At 45.9% G+C, this 8,341-nt stretch overlaps 1 long non-coding RNA gene across 1 annotated transcript in view; it reads right to left on the bottom strand.

Moving 5' to 3' along the window:
* Positions 1 to 6,840, bottom strand: part of LOC149137784 (uncharacterized) — a 26,574-nt gene extending 19,734 nt beyond the window's left edge. The window contains exon 1 of the long non-coding RNA XR_016243568.1: positions 6,487 to 6,840. This is a non-coding gene — a long non-coding RNA (uncharacterized LOC149137784). The remainder of the gene's footprint in view (positions 1 to 6,486) is intronic.
* Between the last annotated feature and the right edge of the window lie 1,501 nt (positions 6,841 to 8,341).

Below are 8,341 nucleotides of genomic sequence, written 5' to 3'. Positions count from 1 at the left end.
AAATGCCGCTGTTAGGACCGGATTAACACCCATAGTGACCCAAACGACTAAAAAGATTTTCCTGTTACTATATCTTTTTTCGTCTTCTTCTAACTGCTTGAAGGTTTATGTTGCTCCAGTCCACTCAGCTGGCCAAAATGAGTTGTAGCTGTAATTGAAAGGGGACAGCCTTGTCATATTCTGTGTGAGGCTGAATCTACCATAGAACTACGTTAACGGTATGCATCTCTGTGGAGTGCTAAGCTACTTGCGAGATAATTTTATCCCCGTGTGGTAATGAAAAGTGAAAGTGACATCCGATATTTGCTGTAATTATATGTCTTTGATTTAACAATGTGTCTATGTATAAACTTTTCTTTCGATCTATGTATCTACTGTCACTCTCACTTTCTCTGTGTCCTTCCGCTCTCCAACTTTTAATTTAACAATATGTGTATGCATCTATGTATCCACTTTTCTTTCGATCGCTGTATATACTTTTCTTTCGAAGTATGCATCAGTCTACTCTGAAAATACTGATAAACATTTTATCTCTCCCTTCAACTATAGAAAAGTAACAGTAACATCTATAGCTATTTGCTGAGAGTGCGAGAGTGACAGACAGAAGGAGAGAGATTGTGTGTTAGAGAGAGAGAAGCAGATAGACTGAATAACTGTCAGATAGATAGATAGATAGATAGATAGATAGATAGATAGATAGATAGATAGATTGATAGATAGATATGTTTCTTTATTAGCCACACAGGGCTCAACATAGAGGGGACAAAATACAAATGTAGAGTTTTTCTTTTCGAGGGGGGCGAAAACAAAGCAGAAAAAAAAAACAAAAGTGGGGACAACGATGAAAAAAAATACATCGCAAAACGTTTGGGGTATTTACACAAAATACGAAATAATACAGAAAATTCCCAATAAATGGGGAGGTTATCCGTGGAAAGAAAAACCTAAGAAAAGACCACGGTAACCTCGGTCCTTAGTGTCACAGTTTGTTAAATAAAATTCCTTTTATTTATGCAAGAAACGTAACTAAATCTCTGTTTACAAAATTTTAAAACGTTTTACAGAATCATGGTCAAGGTAGCTTCGTCATTTATACGTGCCATTCTTGCTACATGTATCCATCTTTTTTCGAAACATTTGCTAGACAACACTTGCCTCTCTACTCTCACCTTCCTTTTCAAGTGATACTTGAAAAAGTTGATGAGAGATTGACCAGAGAGGAAAGTATTTGTCTCTAATCCTTTCAAACGCGTCCACCAGATGCATTCTTTCGCCATAGCCACAAGTACGATAAATACAGCTCTTCCTTCCCGTTTAAAGGAAGGAGGCGTGACGATATTGACGATAGACTCGGTTGATAAACCGACTCGTCCCACGCGTGACAGCAGTCGTTCGACATAAGCCCACAGCTCTGAAATGGTTGGACACTGCACGAGTGCGTGCAGAACGGTTTCATCGCTCTGACCGCATCTCGGGCAGGTCGGCCCTGCATTTCGCGAGCCGTGTCTATAGAGCTTATTCCGAACGGGTAGCGCCTCTCGGTAACACTGCCAGGCCAGGGATCTCTGGAAGTTGTCCATAGGTCCCGGCCCGAAAGTCGTCCTGAACAGGCGGGTCAGGTATTCCTCGTCGACGCCCAGGTTCGCCCCGAGATCGTCGTCGTACCTGCCCTCCACTAATCCCCTATAGAATGACTTCGTTGTGATGCAGCCGCTCAAGGTCGACCCGGGACGGCAAAGTTGTTGCAGAGCAACGCGACACTCACGGTGCCATTCGCCATTCCTCGGCCTCTTTTTGATCCACGACTGCAGCTCGGTCATGGAGACGAGCTGCGGGAAAGCGCGTCGCACAAACGGCGACCACACCTGCTCACCGTCGTCTACGTAGAGCCGGAGATGTTGCAGTCTCAGCGCATGTCTGCGCATCATCAACCACGGCATGCCCAGCCCTCCTTTCAGCGGGTGTTGGCAACAAACGGATCGCCTCACCATCGGAACGCTTCCTTTCCACAAAAAGCGGAAGAGGATGCGCTCCATTTCGGTGATGGCGCGATCGGGACAAGGCACGACGGTCAGGCGGTATTCGATGACGGACGTGATGTACGCGTTCGCCACCTCCGCCCGACCTTTTAGGGACAGCTTCCTCTCGGGCCATTGCCGGCAGAGAGTGGCCACCCTACTCGTTATCTCGTCCCAGTTCTTCTCCGTTTGCAGGTCCGGACCGAACCAGACTCCGAGCAACTTGACCGGACCGTCCATCTAGCGTCCCACTACTGAGGCGCTGCCGGACGGTATGGGCTTGCTTCTCCAGGTGCCGAGCAGCAAACCCACCGACTCATCCCGGTTGATTTTCGCTCCCGTCACCGCTTCGTAGTGTTCAGCGTCTCGCCGACAAGCTCGATGTGCTCGTGGCTAGACGCTATGACGGTGACGTCGTCCGCGTATGTCGACACGCTCGTCCCGCACCCCAATTCTCGCTGGATGCCCCTCAGCGTCGCCAGCTTCCGCAGTAGTGGCTCGAGAGTCAATACGTACAGGAGCGGCGACAGGGGGCATCCCTGACGAACCGAACGTGCAATGTCGAAGTGTCCCGATAGACGTCCATTGACGCGAACAACCGAACGGATGCCTGTGTACAAGGCAGCCATCCAGCCGCGGAAAACGGGACCGAAGCCGGCCGCTTCGAGGACGGCCTCCAAGTATCGATGGTCTACCCTATCGAAAGCTTTGGATTGATCCAAATTGATCAGGGCCCCACCCATGCCAGGTTCCTTAACTACCCTCTCTATGATGTAGCGCATCAGATGGAGGTTGTCATGGATGCTCCGGCCCGGCACGGCGCACGTCTGCTCCGTGCCGACCAGTTTCTCGATGACAAGCGCCAACTGCTTGGCTAACACCTTGGCCAAAATTTCTTCAGCAGCGTTACCGCTTCTCGGCTCACAAAACCGGGAATGCTCCCGTTCTGCTGCCAGTTGCAGTACACGGCCGCCAAGACGTCTCCAAACAAGTCTGGCATACAGTTGTAAAGCTCGTATGGCAGACCATCCAAACCCGGAGATTTGTCCGTCGAGCAACCCGCCATCGCATCCCTCACCTCCTCCGCCGTGATGACTCCTTCGCAGCACTCCGCCTCTCTTGCCGAGAGTCGTGGCAACCTGTGCAGGTAGGCACTAAAGTCCACCCTGTCTTCTCGCTCGCCACTCCTCCCGAACAGTCGGGCAAAATGCCGCTGAAACGCCTCGCACATCTTGCTCGGCTCGAGCAATTCGCGCCCCTGTTCGTCTACCAGAGACCGGATGGTGGCTTTGTTACCCCGCTGCGCCTCCGCCACCCGGGCTTCTCGTGCGGCTCCAACACCTTCATTCCTCAGAGCACGCATCCTTGCCCTGACAGCACACCCTTCGTGTTTAGCATTGAAGTGTTGGTCGAGGGCCAACCTCGCCGCTAAAACGTCGGATGCGATGCCACTTCGCAATGCCTCTTCTAACTTTATCACTAGCTCCCCCTCTACTCTGTTCCTCTCTACAGCTAGTGCCCTGCTATACCTTATTGCTTCCGCCCTTACTGCTCTCTTGAGGGCAAACCACCATTTGTTGTTGACGATGGCTCCCGTCAAAGCCCTCTTTACTAACGTGCTAATCCGGTCTCTGAAAACCTGTCTCGACGGGAAAGACGCGTTTAGTTTCCAGTAACCGGGACCCTGCCTATGTGCCTTATCTAAGTCTAGCGTACACGTCACAAGTTTGTGATCCGTGTAGCTGACTATGTGGAACTGTGGACATCCTAAACTATCTCTATCTCTTGTCCTACACACTATCCTATCTAGATACGATCTCGACGACCCAATGCGGTTGCTCCAAGTCCACGTTGGCACATTTGGGTGGTCGAGTCGGTACCTGTCAGACAACTGGAAGCGTCTGAGCAGGTCTATGAGGCCTCTGCATCCCCTTCTAGTTTTGTCACTCCCTACGTAGTCTAGATGCGTGTCCAAGGTAGCATTCCAATCCCCCACTAAAAGTAAGGGACGAGACGTTCCCAGGAATACTTCTAGACGTCGAAAGAAGTCTGACCGACCTGTTAAAGGAGGCACATAAACTGCCAGCAACCGAAAAGCGCTTCCATCGCTGCCGCCCACATCTAGGACAACCAGTCTACCCTCCGGGTCCGTAAATATCGTCTTTACTTAGAGATCCAGACTCTTGCGAAAAAGAACCGCCGTGCCACTACCGCCCATCCTCGGCAGACAGGGAGAAAAATAAATGTTAAACTGTCCGCCAAACATGGACTTTAGGGCCCGCAGTTCATGGAGTCTGGTCTCACTAATGGCTATGATATCCAAATTGTGTGACTTGATGTCATTTAAGAGGTACCCTTGTTTCCAAGGCGACCCCAAGCCACGCACATTCACACAGCCAATCTTCACCATGATTCTATCAAAATTTGTGTTTTACACACGAAAGGAGAGAGAGAGAGTTACTTACTGTCCGAAAGTTCTTGGCTCTTGGCCTCACAACCTTCTCTCAGAAGGTTTTTGTATAGTTTTTTTTATGAATATTTCTGGAATCTCCCTACTGTATCCGGGTAGAGAGATTTCAGTGTATTGTATGTGCTCCGTGTTACATGTATGATTTTGATGTTTTGTGGTGGTGTTGTGCGTGGGTGATTGCTTGTTTTCGTGTCATTATCTGTTATGTTAGTGTTTGACCTAATGAATTTCATTAGGTCTGGATTGTTTGTGTTTATCGCTGTCAAACTTGTTGTGGGGTTCTGTGTTGGTGCGTTTGTGTTGGTGTTTTTGGTTTCTGTGGATGTGTTGGTTTCGGGGCTGGTAAACCTCCCCGCTTTGTCTGTTTGTTTTTCCGTTCTTTTCTTCCCCCTTTTTCTTCTTCCCCCCGTGGCCACTTGCCAAGCCTCTGTGTCATCTTCATCTGACATGTCGGAGGAATCGGAGGGTGGGAGGGGAAGGGTGTGGGGGTCTATTTTTGTGTGGGTTGATTTTGTTGTTGGTGGTGTTGGTGCTGTTTCGTGACAGTTGGGATGTGGTGTTTTGGTTTTTGGGGGTAGGGTGGGAGTCTTTTTCGTGTTCCCTTCTTGTGGGGTTGTTGGTGTTGGTGTTGGTGGTGGTGATGGTGCTGATTCTGTTCTTGGTGGTACTGGTGGTGTTGTTGTTTGGTTCGGCTGTGTTGCTAGCTGCTGGCGTTTTTCCATTTCGTTGTACAACTGCTTGACCAGTTGTGCATATGGCGGTGTAGGCAGTAATGCTGTTTTTTTCTTGTGGTTGTTGTTGTTGTTGTTGTTGTTTTTCTTTGTATTGTTGCCGTTGTTGTTGCCTTTTCTTCTGGGCTACTGGGCATGTTTTTTGAAGGTGAGTTTTGCTACTACAAACGTAGCAAACTCGCCTTCTGCCTTCGACGAAAACATGAAAAGTTGAATCCTCAGTTAATTGGATTCTATGTGGAATTTTTTCCCGGTTTGCTGGATCAATTTGTACCAGGAGTTGAAATTCCTGGCCAATCCAGTTTTGATTGCAAACGACAGATGCTTCTAATATGTTTATCTCCTCCTCTATGCCTAGACATATGGCAGATACCAGCCATTCTTCCTCAATTTCAGGAGGCACATTCGAAATTTTTATTTTCGTAACCCTACGACCAAGGTACGTAGGGATCATGAGCAGGTTCTCATGTTGTAATGACTTAGTGGAGAGGTCCTTCGCTCGCTGCTCGCTGTCTAGTCTTACCTCTATCGTTCCGAATTTCAAACCTCTCGTTATGTAAGTTTTGTAAGACCAAATCGGCTGTAAGCACCTCTCAACATTTTCTTGGGTGAATGTTTCCACTGTCTTTGTCTTTAAATTAATGGTTCTGTTTTTTTATCGATGTTTATCTTAAAGTCCGCGGGCGTTTGAAGATGGACTGTAACGTCCTTTTTACTTAGCATGCTTTTGCATGCAAGTAATTTCTCTTTCGATATATTCAAAATTCTTTTCCTAGGCTTCAAAGCCTCGGCAAAGTTCGTTGTGGTGGTGGTGGCGGTAGTGGTGGTATCAGTGGTGAGGACAGTGGTTTTGTTAGCAAGGACATTTGTGTCCTTGTTGTTGCTGCTGCTGCTGCTGCTGTTGTTGTTGTTGTTGTTGTCACTGGTTACGTTGGCAGGCAAGACTGCTGTAGCAGCAGAGTTTTTCTTTTTCTTCATTCTCTCCTTTAACTGTGAGGAAGGAAGACTAGGAAATTCTTTTTCGAACGAAACACTGCAGAATGCAGCGTTCGTTTCACAAAAATTTTCATGGCTACAAGACGCCATCGTCTCAAAAAAAATGGCTAGAAAGCCGAAATTGGTTTTTATATCCTGGAAATGTGCCACACAGGGCAGATTTCCGTCGCAAAAAACTTGCACCAGAGAGTATACAAGTTGTTATACAACTTTCTATATAAAATAAACTTTACAAACAAACTTTTTAAAACATGAAAAAGTCAAAACTTACGGAGCCGACACGTCTACCGTCTGTCCAGATAGATAGATAGATAGATAGATAGATAGATAGGTAACATTTCCTTTTGCAGTTTCCATATTTTCAATGGTTTTATCATATATCGTCTTGAACGAAAAGTTTTCTAACGTTTTCTGTGTGAGAATGGTTCCATTCTCCTTCACTATTATTCTCTATCCACTCCCTTCCTTCACTCAATCTATCTCGCTAAATCACTCTCTTTTCCCCTCCTTCTCCCTCTCCCTTCTCCATGTCTCCTTCCTTCTAAATGTCCTCCTGCGTTTAACGCGTAATATTTCTCTTACCTCTCAGTGCTATCAATCTCCCTTCTCTCTCTCTCTCTCTCACTCCTTACTTCCTCCTCTTTGTCACTTTGCCTCTCACTTCAACTATGCTTCCTCTGCTTCCGTCTCTCCCCTCTCTTTCGCTTTGCCACTCACTTCAAGCATACCTCCTTTGCTTAACACCTTTTATTTCTCTTCTTTTTTTGTACCTCTCGCTTCAACCTTTTTATTCTTACTTTGAAGTAAGTGTGACACACACGACATGTAGGTACAAAACGAAAAGAAAATCTAAGCGTAATAATATTATTGATAAAAATAGGTAAATTATAAAAATGATTAAAAAATATAATGTATTAGGCGCTGGAGTGGCTGCGTGGTAAGTAGCTTGCTTACGAACCACATGATTCCGGGTTCAGTCCTACTGCGTGACACCTTGGGCAAGTGTCTTCTATTATAGCCTCGGGCCGACCAAAACCTTGTGAGTGGATTTGACAGACGGAAACTGAAAGACGACCGTCGTATATATGTATAGATATATATACGTGTGTGAGTATATGTTTATGTGTTTGTGTTTGTCCCCCCAATGTCACTTTACAACCGATGCTGGTGTGTTTACGTCCCCGTAACTTATCGGTTCGGCAATAGAATAAGTACTAGGCTTACAAAGAATAAGTCCTGGGGTTGATTTGCTCGACTAAAGGTGGTGCTCCAGCATAGCCACAGTCAAATTGACTGAAACAAGTAAAAGAGGTAAAAGAGTACAGTAGTTTCTACTTCGCGGATTTTTACCTATTGCGAGGGGTTTTGGGAATGTAACACCCACGATAGTCGAGGGATTACTGTATATCTGAATATTTCTTAAATTTACTAACACTTACGCTCTCATTCCATCATCCACATGTGTTATACTTGTACGAATTAAAATTCTTTGTTTCTTTTTTTTTCTTTTTTCATTTATTTAAAATATTTCCTATCATTTCCTTCCCCTTAAAATCTACTTTCACCTTGCATTTTGATTTCTGAAGATGTTGCCCACACATGCACACACACACATCAATATTATGTACATTTTTCTCTCCCTGTCTATATCTGTTATTCTCCTTATGGTTCTCCCACTCTCTATGCCTTATTCACGTTATCACCCTAATTCCCTCCCCTTGTTGCAGAGCTTTATCTTCTTTTCCTTTAGTACTCGTGCTCCCTCATTTCCGGAACATTTTCTTCCTTTTCGTCCAATAAGACACCGAATTTTCTACTTATATACTTATACAGCTCTCTTTATAATACTTTCTCTGCGCGCGCGCGCGCGCGCGTGTGTGTGTGTGTGTGTGTGTGTGTGTGTGTTTGTTTGTATGTGTGTGTGCGTGCGCGCGCGCGTATGCGTGTGTGTCTGTATACCTTTTTCACCTTTCCCGGTACTGACATTATTTTCTCGTACTACGTTCCTATAGTGTGACAGAAAGAATAGGAAACCAAATACGAATAAACAAGTGATGCCTTTTATGTATAGAAAATATTTTGTAGGTGACATGTTTTTGTGACTTGAACAATATACGTTTGCTTGG

This window comes from Octopus bimaculoides, chromosome 1 (assembly GCF_046866305.1).
Source record: "Octopus bimaculoides isolate indiv1 chromosome 1, ASM4686630v1, whole genome shotgun sequence".
NCBI lineage: Eukaryota > Metazoa > Mollusca > Cephalopoda > Octopoda > Octopodidae > Octopus > Octopus bimaculoides.
Note: the sequence above shows the minus strand (reverse complement) of the source record. Positions and strands in the feature narration are given on the sequence as shown.